This window comes from Amblyomma americanum, chromosome 5 (assembly GCF_052857255.1).
Source record: "Amblyomma americanum isolate KBUSLIRL-KWMA chromosome 5, ASM5285725v1, whole genome shotgun sequence".
Classification (NCBI taxonomy): Eukaryota; Metazoa; Arthropoda; class Arachnida; order Ixodida; family Ixodidae; genus Amblyomma; species Amblyomma americanum.
The window spans coordinates 52,056,836-52,072,431 of NC_135501.1; the positions used below are offsets into that span (position 1 = coordinate 52,056,836).

At 45.3% G+C, this 15,596-nt stretch overlaps 1 long non-coding RNA gene across 1 annotated transcript; it reads left to right on the forward strand.

The window, feature by feature from the left end:
• Nucleotides 1-4,812: 4,812 nt before the first annotated feature.
• Nucleotides 4,813-11,484, forward strand: LOC144134686 (uncharacterized). Its single transcript, XR_013315214.1, has 4 exons — nucleotides 4,813-4,865; nucleotides 7,609-7,695; nucleotides 9,841-9,920; nucleotides 11,280-11,484. It is a non-coding gene; the product is annotated as an uncharacterized LOC144134686 (long non-coding RNA).
• The last annotated feature ends 4,112 nt before the right edge of the window (nucleotides 11,485-15,596 follow it).

The window sequence follows — 15,596 nt, forward strand, 5'->3', positions numbered from 1 at the left end:
AAATCTCAAGTTCCCTCATGGATAAAGTTATCGATGGCCTGCTGACACACTCAGGTATAGTTCGCACATTCTGGGAAGCTTCAACGATCTCTCTTGTTAGTTTATCGCAGTGATAATACACAGCAACTGCACCCTCTTACAGTGGTCGGCAACGTGGGTCACTGCACACGCTTTGTAATGTATCGCCAAAGGCTGTCTACGCCCCCGTACTTTGTGTTCGTGCTCCTTTAGGCGGACATTTACACATGTTCCCTTCCGCCGATCTAGAACATACCACATGCAAGTGAACGTTTGCACACCACCCCCTTCCGACAGGGGACATATGTCTTGTTGCGTCTGAGAGTACATCTTGGCTTTCGCTTCTTGACCGGGCAATTTATCCTGCGCATACTCAGGAATCTTTTAGGTGCCGTTAACACACTGTTCACGCGTGACCGCTGGCTCTCGTTCTTGAAATTGTGTGGCACTTTATACATGTAGTGTGTTACCACTGCAATTCTTCCATTTTTATTTCTCCTTTCCCCTGTCTTCCATCCTTTGTTCATTGTTCAAGCATGACGCTTTCTTTCGTTTGCAATGTTGGGTTTCACCAGTTGTAGCTCTCACGTGCCTCGGATGGCCGTAACTACCAAGCGTGCCACCTGCATCTCTACTTTATTCAATTACATGCCGGCATGACTTGTCGAGAGCATTGGACAAGAAAAAATCACGATATTTCTATTGAGAATCTTCGAGTGTGTGGAGCAGTATGACAAGCAAGGTTTCCTGACTCTCGGTTCACACACTCAACACGCACGATCATTCTTAAACCGCTGTCGCAAGTCTAAAAACCGAATGCTATACTACTCAGGCATCTCAAAAGAGAAAGTTAAAGAGCTAAGACGCCAAGCATAGATAGCTGGGCTAGTTGATTCTGAAATGCATTATGAAACATCGTTTCGGCAAGCAAAAACACCGACGAGGAAAGAACAGGCACCACAAAGGGTGCTTGTGTTGTCTGCTCTCTCCTCCCCTGTTTATGCGCAATGAAGGGATGTTTCAAAAGGGTGAAAAACCGTCAAAAATTCGTCTAAAATGCAGGGTATGTTCCTGGAATAGTTGGTGTTTGTGAGACATCATGAAATCACAGCGCTTGCAGATGAGAACAGAGAGACTAGCTATCAGAATCAAGCCCAGAGAATGCTTCATTCGGGTACCCAGAAATTCTCTTCTCGACAGCCGAGAAAATGTTGCATGGCGTGCAAAGCAACAAGCGCACTTCGTCGAATAAAAGAAATCGTAACAGAAACTGACTGCCGTACCCTATATTCACCTGGTTTCACAATATTCGAAAAGAATTTGGAAAAAAGAAGTTGACGTTATTTTTTCCGCTTCTCAGCGCCTTTCTACACTGTGTACACGCGTCAACAAACCAGCCGAATGAAGGCAAGAATGCGCAATAAAGCATCTATACTCGTATTTCTTATGGGCCACGGCGGTCGCCTATTCATTTCCTCTGTCCTGCACAAAGAAGATGTTGGAAATACGTTGGAATACGTTGCGTGAACAAAATGCTGCAGGTGTATAATTTAAAAATCAGAGATAAAAAATCTGGGAACTGGGCCATCTACTTTCGTGGATGCTCACCCTGCAAGCGCTTCCCTCCAAACTTCGTAAACACCAGAATCTTGATAAAAACAGGAACCAGCTCAATCGGGAAATCATTAAAGCAGCAATCACTGACAAGCTGAAAGCTGGCTGCGTTAGCCTGACATCAGTAGCACTTCCGGTAAAAAACACCACATTCCTGTCCCGGTCAATATGATTGTATTGCATTGCAAGCCACCTTCAACCCTATCCATACCCCTTTCAGTTTTCATTTTATCACTTTTAGCCTCTTAATTGTTGCCTCACTTATGTCATCCTTTCGCTTGCATTTATCGCCACATTGAATTTTCGGCTGTGTTGATTCTTGGCCACAATTCCTTTTAAGGCTTTTTCATCATTTGATGAATTTCTGCCATGTTAATTGTTGCCTCATCTGTGCCATCTTTTCACATGCGTTTATCTGCGTTTTTAGCCTTGCTTTCGTGTTTGCTGCGTTATTTGTTTAGATTTGTTCAGCCAGCCTTGGCCAATTTTTCTTTCGATTGCTTTCGTGCTGGTTTTGTCATTTTTTTGTCAGGGTTGAGCATTCCTGTATATTTCATAGCGTGTGGCTCCTACGATCGTCTTTTTCATATCTATGTTGTAGCTGCACTTGCGCGTCACTGTTCTTCTCTAAAATATAAGGAGCAGATAAAAACACGTCCAAAATAAAGTTGACAGTTCAGTGTAGTTGTGTGTGTTTGCGCACTGTTTTCATCTGTTAGCACTGTGATTCTACGAAGTCTAAAATGTGCGATACAATACCGTCATTACAATCAAAATAACTACCCATTCTGACAATGAAGAGCTAAAACCTACATATATAAAAGAATTAGAAAGTGATTCACAGAAGAAAAACATTTAAAATCTTAAATATCAGTTACTCGCTCGTGAGAGACTTCTCATACTGCGCTAAACACGTCACTTAATATGGGCGTTACGCAGCACCCGTTGCAAACATCCTGCTTTTGCAGAAAAATGTTGCTATAAAGAATAAAGAAGTCGATGTCAGGACCTATTACGGGTTTACATGACATCCACCTTTCTAACTTTTGACAATAACATTTTCCTGCAAGTCCAGGCTGTTTACGTAGGGCCTTTTATAGCTCCAATACTACCGGACTTGTTTTTACCACAGGGTAACAAGGCTCTTCAAGAATGACTAAGTGATATTAAACTTTTAAAGATTTCTCATTAGTGGATGACTTTTTAATTATTTTTGATGTGTATATTTTCGCCGACTCATTTCTGAAGGGGTAATTTTCGTTATTTTGATGACCCTCTTGTAACGCGCATTTTAAACTGTTTTGTTGTCTCTTCTAACCCTTTAACGTTCATGTGTGCGATGCCTGAACAGTACACCATTAGGGTTTGAGGCATGTAAGTGCGGTTTAAGAATGACCGCGTGTGTTGGGTGTACATTCGAACCCCGCTACAACGAACGTAGAGCCAACACAGCATAGAGCCAACAAGTCTCCTTTGCCGTGCAAATCCGCATTCGAAGCCCCTGATGAGACATACTGTGCCTTCGTTCTTGTTCATTAGACTCGACAAGTGATGCCTGCTTGTAATTGAAGAAACTATAGACATGCAGGTGGCGCATTTGGAGGCAGTGGACTATCCGAAACGCGTGATAGCTTCAGCTGCTCAAAAGCCTGCATTGCAAAAATACGGAACATGCATGCTTGAGCGATGAACAAAAAGCTGAGGACAGGAGTAAGATAAGCAATAGGGAGACGGAAAAGTTAGCGGTGACAGCCAGTATGCATAAAAGTCGCACAACCTCAAGAACGTAGTCCAGTGGTCACACAGAAAAGGCGTGTTCACGACACCTAAAAGATTGCTTAGTGTGTGCAGGATAAGTTGCCCGGTCAAGAAGCGAAATCCCGCCTGTACTACAGTCTATCAGCAACAAGAAGACCTATGTCCCCTGTACGCAGGAAGTGGTGTATAAAATGCACTGTCATGTGGTGAGCTGCTCCCAGCGGCGGGCCTTGTGCAGCCCAGGTTGCTCTTCCCGAGCGTCCAATCATTCATTCAACTTCCACCTGCTACAGCGGGCAGTTTGCTGACTATCCGGTGCTAGGTTGTGATAATGATGACGTAGTAAGGTCACGTGGCCTAGGTGGCCCACCTGCCTCCTGGGTTGCTTATCTGGGAATTTTTCGTGGATTTTTTGCACGTGGTCAACGACGCGACGACAGAATGTCTGTGACAGGAGCTTCTTAATGCTTTTCGAAGCGCGCAACCAATCGTGCCGTCTGCGCTTGATCACTAAGATCAATCGTAAAGAAAATTAGAGTCTAAATTGCTTGCAAGCCTGACACACCAATGCTTTATTTTTTTTTATTAAAAAGATGAAATACACAATGAAAAATATAGTATATGATGCGAGCATGCTATAAATGAAACGCACTTTCGGTGTGCCGAAAAAAGAGAATTCGTCGTGCTCCTAGCCACGTTCTTAACAACAGTAGCACAGAAACCATCTATATTTGCTGTGCATACCCTTGTTTGTTATGTGGCATATGGCGCGTACGACTAGAACACAGTTGGAGGTATCTAAAGATGAAAAGAGGCGCATGCTAGGTTCCACGAATCGTAGAAGTTTCGTAGAACGATAAATAACCAAAACAATAAAAATTATACTAGCAGCCAATCAGATTATGAACGGCGTTCGAATTCCTTTCCCCCTTACCCCAAACGAAACAACAGATATTTATTCACAGTTATTTTGTTTCTGAAAGGTGGCGTCAGTAAGCGAAATGCTACGTGGCAGTTACAAGAACGGCGCCTTCATAACAAGCAGCTTCTCAGCCTCTTACTTCCAAAAACATAAGCAATATGCCGTGTTTGTTAAATCATTGAAAACGATTTGTAGTATTTCAGCTGAGTACGTTCCCAAGATAGAGAAAAAGCGTGATTGCCATCTAGGAGGCCGTGGGAGAGGGTAAATCAAGAAGGTGAAATGAAATGCTATATGAGATATTAATATTAGCAATGAACATATTTTCAATGTTAATAGCTGCTGATACCATACGTACAAAACAGCCACGTCCACTCGGCGGTTTCGAGCACATAGTGAAAACGTTATTTCTTGAAATGGTCAGAAATCTATGTAGCATGCACTGAACAAGACTGTGTTATGCTTATTATTCCTTGCTTTATTCTTCAAGGAGCACAGGTGGATGTGGGCAGACATGCTGTCGACCAGGTGGTTCTTCCGAATTTTTGGGCTGGTAAGTGCAAGATCTTCGACCATTGTACTTAAGAAGATAGTCACAAATTATTCTTTTACCCAAGTTGAGCTCGTGCATTCTGGAAGATTATCTAATAGATCACACAGCGCAAGTAATTTCAACAGGGCTTCTTCGATGCACGGTGTTGTCGAGTTATGAGAGGCCTAGCTTGGAAATTTTAAAGAAAATTTCTGGGTTCCTTGAGCAGCCTGACACATTCAATGCAGCATTCTACTCTAAACAACGGGGATGATGAGAGTGACGTGCCGGCGGAAGCGGGCTTTGCATTAAAACAATTCACAACACTCTGAAACGCACGGACGGAAGCCCATCATTTGCTAGGTTTCATGAAAGACGCCCTGGCTCCGCTCACTGTCCAAAGTTCATATATCTACGAGTAGTTTTTTGCGCACACAAATCGAACACTATAAGGACGAGGAAGGCAGAACGGGGTGCACCTTGTAACAATTTAAAAATAGTTGGCAGCCAAATAGTTGCGAGTTGCGCCCAATCCGGTCCTCCTCGCCCTCACTGTGGGGTCTTTGCGTGTGGAAAAAAGAACACTGAGAATGAACAAATTAGCCCCACAACGTCTATATCTAGGTTCCGGAACAGCCATCGGGAGATTTCACGGCTTTATTGTTCAAAAGGGGGGGGGGGGGGGAAGCTTTGGATCAAAGCAAGTCGGTCACTGGACTGCCTTGTAGAAAAGCCCTGCCGTCGCAAGTAACTGCAATTTGTAGGCCCCTGCATTTTTCGTAAAAAAAACGCTGGCAGCATAGTTACGCGCAAAGAGTACCCTGTAGCTGCTAGCTAATAAACATTTTCCGCCCGACTCCATCTGAAGACATCTGGACAGGAACGTATTGATCCAGATGTAATAGAACAAAATTGGCTTCCCGCTGCCGTAGCACCTTTTCACTACATTTTAGGTGAAAGTCAAAATTTACCAATGTCCGCTATTCGGCAATATTTGGTAGGTGTTGAACTGAGTAGGGTGGACGTAAAACAACTTACATACCAGGACCTCAGGCTATATATAAGGACTTCACTTCGCAAAGAGTGGCAGCAGGATTGGGATGAACAGACAACAAACTGCATACAATAAAACTACGGATAGGGAGGTATGCCAATGAAAAACAAAATAGATTAAAAGAAGTTGCTCTCTGCAGACAGGATAGGAGATACATACATCACATACTCGTATCTTTTACAGGATACTCCAGCACCACAATGCGCGAGATGTGGAGTCCACATCTCAGTTGTCCACACAATAATCATATGCTCCAGACTGGATATGCAAAGACGACAGCACTTTCCTGAACTTTACACATTTAAAATACCACTGCACCTTTCATTATTTTTAGGTGATCACCGCATGTTCTCCTTGGATAGAGTTTTTAAATTTTAATTCATGTCGGTTTTTTAAGAGAGATTTCATATTCAAAGTAACCTCAGCACCTCCTCATTGCTGAGGAGAGTGCTGAGCTTACCCATAGCTGCCAGACGCCTCGCCCCTCTTGCTTAAGGAAGCACTATGTTTGAGGCTACCTGGCTTCGTCGTTCATATATAACTCCTGTTAGAACACGTTTTAGGCACTATAAATCATTTTAAGCCATTCCACCAGATATTTATGCACCCTCTTAAGACTCTATAATCATGCACATACTCACTACTCCTAGGCCCTGTACACCTGGGTTTAATGCTATCATCTGTACACATTTTAGTCCGAGTCGACAAAAAACGTCGTGTTCGGCGCTCTTTGGCCTTAGTTGCCGTTGCACCATAAAAACCTAGCATCATCATCATTCGGCAATATTTAGTGTCCGTTGTATTTTGATCTTAATATATATAAAACTGTTTAGAATTTCCACTCTAATTTCTCGAATCCGAACTTCGCATTTCAAATACGTGCACCTTCGTATTTAGCCCTGTCATGGTGAAATCATATAGACTCTAAATCATATGTGCGTGCTCGACCTTGTACTGAAGGCGTTTTTCATAGTTTAAGTATTACGTGATAATAGCCGCTGTGTTTGCCCTTTGCGTGCAGTGTCATATGTCGTCAAAAAGGTTGGCGCCTTCATGAAAGCGCAGTCTGATATAAGGGCACGCTTATCACAGCTCTACCTGTATAGAGCCGTGAAATTGGTACTTTGCAATTTCGCACCAAAGTGGGGTACAAAATTTTATTTACTACAGCTAGAGTTTGTAATTAGAAATATACGTGTGATTGCCAGCACATCTTTTTAAATCTTTAACGGTGCCATACACAATGTGTGTGACTCGGTTTTTTTCTTCATTGAGAAGTATTCAATGTGGCCTTGGATCTATGCAAATCGCCAAATCCACTGAGTCGAAAAATGCACAAAAAATGATAAAATGCCTAAGCAGGTAAATTGTCGCTTAATTATATATAATGCAGCTGAAAACTTCCTGCCTTTAAATGCCATAGCATATTTATTGCCATGTTCCTGCGAATTCTTGTAGGCTCAAATGTCTACCGGCAATAAAATAGCAATACAAATTACCCTTGCACGCGTGGTTTCGACACGGAGTAAACGAGGAATTGCTACCACCATCATCTTCGCGAACAACAAAGTCCGCTAGGATAATAGGCATTATAATCGGATCTTCGCAATTAGCCGCCGAGTATACAGACTTGTGAAAAATCGGTGGTTTTTGCGCGTCACACTGGGTCAGGTATTAAACTGAGATTCACGCCGCCGTCTCGTTTCACAGGAGTATGGTGTCCTGAAAAACGAGAAAATCGACCGTGGCCTGCCTCGGCAGTACAACCACTGGATGAAGTACATCTTGTTCGCTGAGGTGCGTGACCGTCGTGGTAATATTTACGCTAAAAATAAATTATGTTAAAAATAAACAAATAAATAACATATGTTCGTGCGGGAAGCGAAATAACAGCGCAACATATTTTCAGCGTGGCTACTTTACGCAGCTAATGTTGCGTAGAATTTGCGCCTGAGCCACAATCCACTGCACTTCCATGAGGCCCCTCTACACCCAGGAGGCAGTACCAGTTTTTATCGTGCAGCCGGCCTCCTTTTTTCACATATTTTTCTCCCTCCTCCGGATTAGGAATTGATGGAGGGCTCCCATGTTATTCATGACATTCCTAGCGGTAGCTTTTACTCTACTTCGGAATGGCTCCAAGCTTGTGCGCATGCTGCATGCGCGACCATGTCGTAGTCTTTTTCGCTAGACACTGTACGACTGATTGCTTTATAAGTTCAATGAGGGTTTTCATCAATAACTAACCATATTCTTTCTGCGATAGCTTGGAAAAGCTTCGTGATTTTCAAATACGGCGATAAGTTTCTACCCTTCGTGGGTTGGCTAGCTCTTTCACAAAGGCAAGTAGGTTCTCAGAGTGGATGGGCCGATATAGGTCGCAACCTTTTAAGCGTACATGCGCATTACAGTTTCAGGCCTCACTGCTGTCATTCTTTTTCGAAAAATCCTTTTGCGGGACTTTTTTCTTAGCTTTTACTTTGACTCTTAATGCCGCCTTCCCCGCCTACAACTCCCACCGTCCGACTGTGAAGGCACCGTCCTCCGCTATCACTTGCAATGGAGTGCGAGTAGAAGGGAGGGTGATTAAAGCAGCCAGAAGCAGTGCACGAAGTCGAAGGCAACGGACAAGTTCGCCTTATTGAGCGAGCATCATGGGAGCAGCAGTGGGAGCACCAGCGGAGGAGCAAGGAGCCGCTATAAGCCTGCACTGCAGCATATAACGGTTGAACTCCCAGCTGAAATGAAAGCATTGAAAATATCCTGAACTTCATTAAGGCCCAGGAAAGCATTTGAGGAGAAGCAGTTGGGCCCACATTGATTAAAGAAGCAACCATGTTAGCTATTATGCTATTGTAAATTGTTTTCAGGAATGCATGTAATAACAACACGGCACCATATGGAATATAATGACAGGTTTTCCATCAGAGCGGTGTACTGCGGTTATAAAAACTTAGTCGATAAAAGCAAGCCTCTAGAAGCCCGGTAAAGATTGAAAATTTCTGGCTAGAGTGCGGGCCGATGGTCTGAGCGCGTGAAGAAGAAAATCTGAGCTGAACCGGACCTGCTTTAGAGTTGGGCCAGCTGACGATACTAGAGTCTGTGCCTATATAAATGTAAAGAAACTGTTAGAGAAAACAAACAGTATACGCGGTCAAAAGTGTCCGTCTCCTATGAGGCTAGCATTACAAAGTACTCTTTCATGAGGACTGATGCCTTGACTGGGATGAGGTGTAAATGTTCACTGAGAGGAAGGAAGAAACGACGCTGTAGAGCCAAATCAGCAGTCTGTATGATCTCATCGCACAACGCATTCTACTTTGTTGAGAACCCTGCCACCCTGAAGGCTGACCTGTTAAATGCCTGCATGCAATGCGGATGTGCTGGCCTGAACACCGGCTGACTACGACATGCTGAACAGCCGTCACTATAGTGTGATAGTAATCAGAAGCAGCGGGAAACGCCCGTAAAAGGAGGCCGCTCAGGCGTAGGCGTCGACTGATTATCATGATGTCGCGGTTCATCCCATTTCACGGAGGCGCGTGCCAGTCATCTGCGATTTCATTCCATGGGATCATCTGAGACGTCATGAGAACCAGTCGCCGCCGTTGGCTGGTGAGCCTTTTTCGAAGCGCCTTTCTAGGGGTGCTAGCGATGATATCCAGCGCTAGGCTATCAGCGTTAGCACTACTGCCACTCTTAACTTGCGTTTTAAAAAAATCGTAATGACCGAGGGTGAGGGAACTCTCAGTATTTGATTACAACATGATGTTGGTTAGCCGAAAAGGCTATCTATTATGTGAAGAAAATGCTGCCCACATGTTGGCTGTGCATAGCACCTTCCCTTTGTGCGTGAGATCACTTCGTCAAATTTATTAGCACTGCAACTTGTGCACGAATATTTACTACTACTGCATTTTCATCCTTTTTTTTTCTTTGAAGGCTGAATGTCGGATGTACCAGGAGATATCTGGAATATGGTGGGAAGTGCTTTACACTTACGGAATTCCACCATCTACCCAGTAAGAGCGCTTTTATCTGCTTGACTCTGATCGATAGTACACATAAGTGATTTTCAAAACAGGAACACAAAATAGGAACTTTGGTTTATGGTTCATGTGCGTTTATCGTCCCAAAGCGACTCAGGCTATGAGGGACGCCGTAGTGAAGGGCTCCGGAAATTTCGACCACATCGGGTTCTTTAACGTGCACTGACATCGCGCAGTACACGGTCCTCTAGCATTTCGCCTCCATCGAAATTAGACCGCTGCTGCCGGAATCGATTTCGCGCCTTTCGGGTCAGCAGCCGAGCGCCGTAACCACTGAGCCACCGCGGCGGCCCAGAATATACGGACTGTCTTCACCAAGCTTTACATTCGCCTAGAACATTCTGACATTGTTAGCATCGTTTAATGTTGTTATACCCCTAAAGAGCATTTGAACTCAGTATAAGCACCTGTGAAATTATATGGTGACAGATGAACTGCTTACGCTCGAACCCACTGTACCATTGTTTGCATGGCACCGCATTTCTACGTTCAAAATGTGGCCTTACTTGTTTTCTCGAGAATGGGCTGCAGCCTTTTGTTTGCGATCGTCATTGCATATCAGTGGCTATCGTAATCTCTTGCATTATCATTACCGCAACGGCAGCACAGTGTTATCCTGTTTTGCTTCACGCACGCCGCAGTTTACCAAGCGGTATTCGACACACGGCGTACACCAATTTTCGAATCCATTTTTGCAGCGTATAGCTCACTCGTCTTTACTTCATACGTGTTCAGTGCTTTGAAAAATACCACGTGCAGTTTTATTTCGAAAGCGCTAATTCAAAGGGTCACATCCTTGCAAAATCGTCCCTTGCTTGTGCGTGGCGCTGCTCGCCTTGCGCGAGTGCTCCCTTGGCACTGCCCGCTAATCGTCGGCTTCTACGCAGCACTAATTCGGCAGTTCTAGCCGAGCAAAATCATCTTTTGCCTGTCCACCTAAAAAGGATAGAAATTGAATCAGTGAGCGTGTGTGTACCTCAGTCAAGTCGTTCATTGTTGTAAAATCAGTGAAAACAGTCTCTGCCAAAAAAAAAAAACATGTTTTCGCTCTGAATCATATGTTGTAAACGGTCTCTGTAATTTTCATAAGTGCATTTACAAAGAAGTTTTAGTTTGGCATTACTGAAATAAATTGGTTTATGCCTGTTATTGCCACTCCGCAGACGTTTTTTGTTCTCTTTTTTAATGCACTACCTGTGCATCTTGTTACTCCGCTTGCCAGCCTCGATTCGGATAAAACTGGGCTTGGTAATTTTTTGCTTTTTTTGTTTACATAGCCGTACACGTGCATATAGAGCGCCTAACTATTTTTCTTTTCTGTATCGCTTTCAGAGTCAACCTTGCCATGAAGGACTACAGACCGTTTTTAACAAGTTTTTACTGTGACAGCGAAGGACTGTGAAGACGTCGCAAGTCTCTTTAGTGATGCTTTGGAACTTACAGTCCGGATAGATTTCTTTGATTTATGTAAAGGAAGACGCGTTAACGTACGGTACGCGCCCGAATTATGAAGATTAGTTGTGCAGCCAATGTTATCCCGGGCCCGTTTTAATGGAATATATTTTAATGTCCTAATAAACTAAAATCAACCGTTCCACGTGATATAAACCTAATTTTCACTCGAAGCCTTTTCAGGCCTTCATGAGTACCTCTACCTGATAGAATTCCGCATGTAGTCCGGTTAATTGCCACAAAATACACGAGCGAAAGTTTTTGCCGTGAAAAAAAATGGAAGAAAAATGTGCTTTATTCAGAGCAGCGAAATGATACTGTTTATTAGAACTTTCAGTTGCGCTAGTTGTTACAGGTTTGTTGCAAAACAGCGCAAGAAAACGAGGGACCAGAGACAAAGACACAGGGAGGGCTTGTACTATGTCTTTCTTCCTCTGGTACCTAGTTTTTCGCGCTGTCTTACATTTATCCTGATCACTATATAACAGTTAATAACTGATAAATGCCTGGCTGTTTCTGGTATGAAGACTACGACTGGTTTCAGAAAGCTATCGGGCCTGGACTCTCCCGTTGGACACACCACACGAAAAAGTGAAATCTAATATTTACGGGGGTCGCTTTCGGACGTTAAACCGCCTTAAACCAAAACCAAACAAACAATAAAACTCTTTCCACAAAGGGAACTTTCAATTGCTTGACCACGCAAACAAATCATGCTAGTCTTTAAGGTCCCGTCCATGGCACGAAAATATCGTGCGTTACCTACCGGCATCGCCTGGCACTGTTCGTAGCTTGGTGTGTCTGACCGCGGAAATATGCAATCTTCGCCTCTGATGTCGGTTATCTGGGGTTCAAACCGTTTCCCAGGAGTGTGTTTCGCGGTTACTCGCGTCAGTCCTTGGGCATATGTGAAGCGAAATTTCGTTCGTCAAACCAAGGCAGATGAACTGGAAGATAAATTTTCAAAGCTGCCAGCGTGACGACTAAGCGAGGCACAAGTTTTGAGGCGCCACCTCAGGAATACGGTGCAATGACGTCCTAAGTAAATAAATAAATAAAACCTCTACACATCTCAATAACGTATTTGACGTGGATTTTAAATTTTGTTTTCACAAGAGATTATGCCAACAATGACGCAGACAGTACTTTCTTCGAAGAAATCGAGAAATACGGACTTAGTATAGGTGATTTAAGTTCACGCGAATTTTGACAGTCAAATGAACTTAAAAGTGACAGCATTGAACTAATATAATCTATAGCCATCTTATCTGAGCTTCTGTCTCCATCGTTGTCGCATGGCCTCGTCTTTTGTCCCGCGTCATGTAAACGCATGGAGCTGTTTATTTCTGAAGACGCGTCCCGCAGTAAATGCGGTCATAAAGCGAATACGACAGGCCTGTGAAAGAGAATCGCATGTCTTCAGTGGGCTTGATTGATTGTACTAGACACACAGATGAGTGTTACGAATGAAAGCTCTGTTATACCGAAAGCCGTGCGTTATTGAATGTGAGTATAGACATAAAACATCAATTTGTTTACGGCACCTAAGCTTGATAGTTTTTCTCTCGAGGTTCTTCATTCTGGGATTGGGGGGCATGTAGGATAAGGTTTCATCACTGTTATGTAACAAATTTACGACCCAAAAAAGGCTTCACGAAGATAGGCATCTGGAAGACAGCTGAGACCTGTATGAAATGATCTTTTTTGAGGTTTTTAGCTTCGCACACCCGTATCGTGCACTCCCTGACACCCTTATACCGTGTGGTGGTAGCAGTATCCTTCTCTAAGGAATTACCTTCAACTCAGCGTGGCAAGCTCAGCCGGAGACCACCTACGAAGTGACAAGAGGGGTGGTCGTTTGGGGCCCAGTTTTCACCAGTCGCAAGCCAGAGAATGGGTCGAAGCCAAAGGTTCACAAAACAAAAGAAAGTTTATACAGCAAAGAGACGATACAGAGTAATTTCTAATCATTCGTACGAGCACATGCAAAGTGATTTACAGTACAATGCAACTCATGCAAAGCCACACTCGAGAGAGATTACAATACAGCGAAACGCCTTGCACCTAAATGCACTAATAGAGGAGACAGACAAACAAAGAACAGATAGTTCGCCGAACAATGCGACAGTCCGATGACCAGAGGATCTAACGAAGCCGTCCTGAAGACTGGTGCACGCTGCCTCGCTGGTATACGTCGTTGAACGAGTGGTGTCGAACCCGGGAGTCATCCAGGCGCGCTTCGCGCAAGCTTAAACGGCGGCACGGGCCGACTGACAGCGCTCAACGTCCTTCATATGTAGGCGCGCGACGCGTGTATTCGTTTCTTCGCGGCAAGGCATGTGCACACATACACACACAGTATTGACTGTACGCTTGCACTCTCATCCTCGCGCCCGGCGCCACTGGTCATGAGTGGGGACATTTTTCCAGAGAATTCGAGTCCCTTGTTTCCAACCCCTCCGCCGCCGGCGCACGAGCAAACTGGAGAGGGCGTCCCTCAACACGCCCTCGGTTACGCGCTATCCATTGGCAAGAAGTGATATGCTCTCCAACTTTCTGGAACCGCCGACGTCTCGCGCCGCGCCGGCGAAAGAAGCGGAGAGCGCATCGATACACGACGTCACGCGCTCTCACGGGGTTCGTTCCTGCTATCTTCGAGATTTGTACGCGGCGCTCGCTGGCGAGATTGCTTCCGCGCCACGCCGGCATTCGGAATGTCCGCCTAATTTTGTGACCGGTTAATTTCTCAAGTGTACTGTAATTATGCGTTTCGGCTACTAGGCTTTGTTCCGGTGCATCGTCTGGCAATGCGAAACCCCATGGGAGTGGCAGTGACTCCCGGGCGACTATGAGGGCCAGTCGCGCTTGTGTGGCCGGATGACTGAGCGGAGCCAGGCCTAGGGCACACCCAGGCTGTACCCACGAAATCCGGCACGGAAGACATGTGCCAAAGTTCAAAAGGTTTTCAAATACATGCAACTCGCGTCCGCACGCGCGGGCGTGCGTGTCTGGCGGCCTACGCGCCCGTTTCCGGCTACGGAGAGGCCAAGTCCGCGCGGGGGTTCACAGCAGCCAGGCTGCTGGGAATCGATGTCCTCGGGGAGGCACCCTGACCGCCGACCGCGGGTCCATTGGGGTCAGTGCGGGGCGCCGAGGTAGGGGTGCGTAGTACGACCAGTGCGAAAACCGTTGATGTTGTGGAGTACCGGCGGAGTAGGCTCGTGTCATCTAACCCTGAGCCACGTTCTTGGTTTGTGGCCCTGTCAGCACAGCGTTGAACACTGTCAAACCAACAAGGACGGGATTTGAAGGCTCCTTTACAAATAAGTTCGTGGTTGGAAGTTGGAAGCACAGGTGGGTCCCCTCGGAAGTGTTAGGTCATGGTGCCGAGGGCCGGAGGGCCGATATGCTGATGACCTAAGCCTCTACTGGCTGGATCACACCCCACATACTTCCGGTGTCTGAAAATCCGCGCAAAGCACTCGAAGGCAAGTAGCGGGCATGTCCGAAACAAACCCTCAAAGCCGTGGACGAGCCCGAGGTAGCCGACCCCGTGTTAGGTTTTCATGTCTCCAGCGGTCGAAGCCCGTTGCGTTTCCTTGTTGTCCGGCATCCCGTGAGCGGGGCCGCACCATTGGGAAATCTTGACGCTCTCCCTGTACAGGCCAGGCAGGCCAGTAATGGAGTAGAGATAACGAAGGATCAGAGCAACAACTCGCTGTCCCCATTCCCGTCCCAATTCCCAAAACCCGTTCATCCAAGCCGTTCCGCTTCGTCCCAGGGGAGATCAGGGAGGGGAGTCTCCCCGGGCGCGCTCCACCGGCTGTCGGTCGATATGTAGCTTTTTACCCCCCTCATTTTTTTTTCATATTCCCCGCCTACACGCCGTAAAATTATATCATTGCCTTTTCGCCTTCTCATTTATCTTCACATTGGATTAAACCTGTTGTATGTTATTGGTGCAAGCAGGGGCTTAATATTTTTCATTCTTTTCAGGTTGTCCCAACCTAACGAATGTCATTATGCGTGTCGCTCTTATGCGTAATGCTAAAACTTAGGTCAGCGTCACAGCAGAAATGTGTCAAAATGTGTTCGGAAGCGAGTTCGCCCTTAACCATAATGACTACCAAAACCACATTGCAAAATGGGCTTTGCAAAGGCTTTCATTATTTTTAAGTACCCATATTCCTCCACACG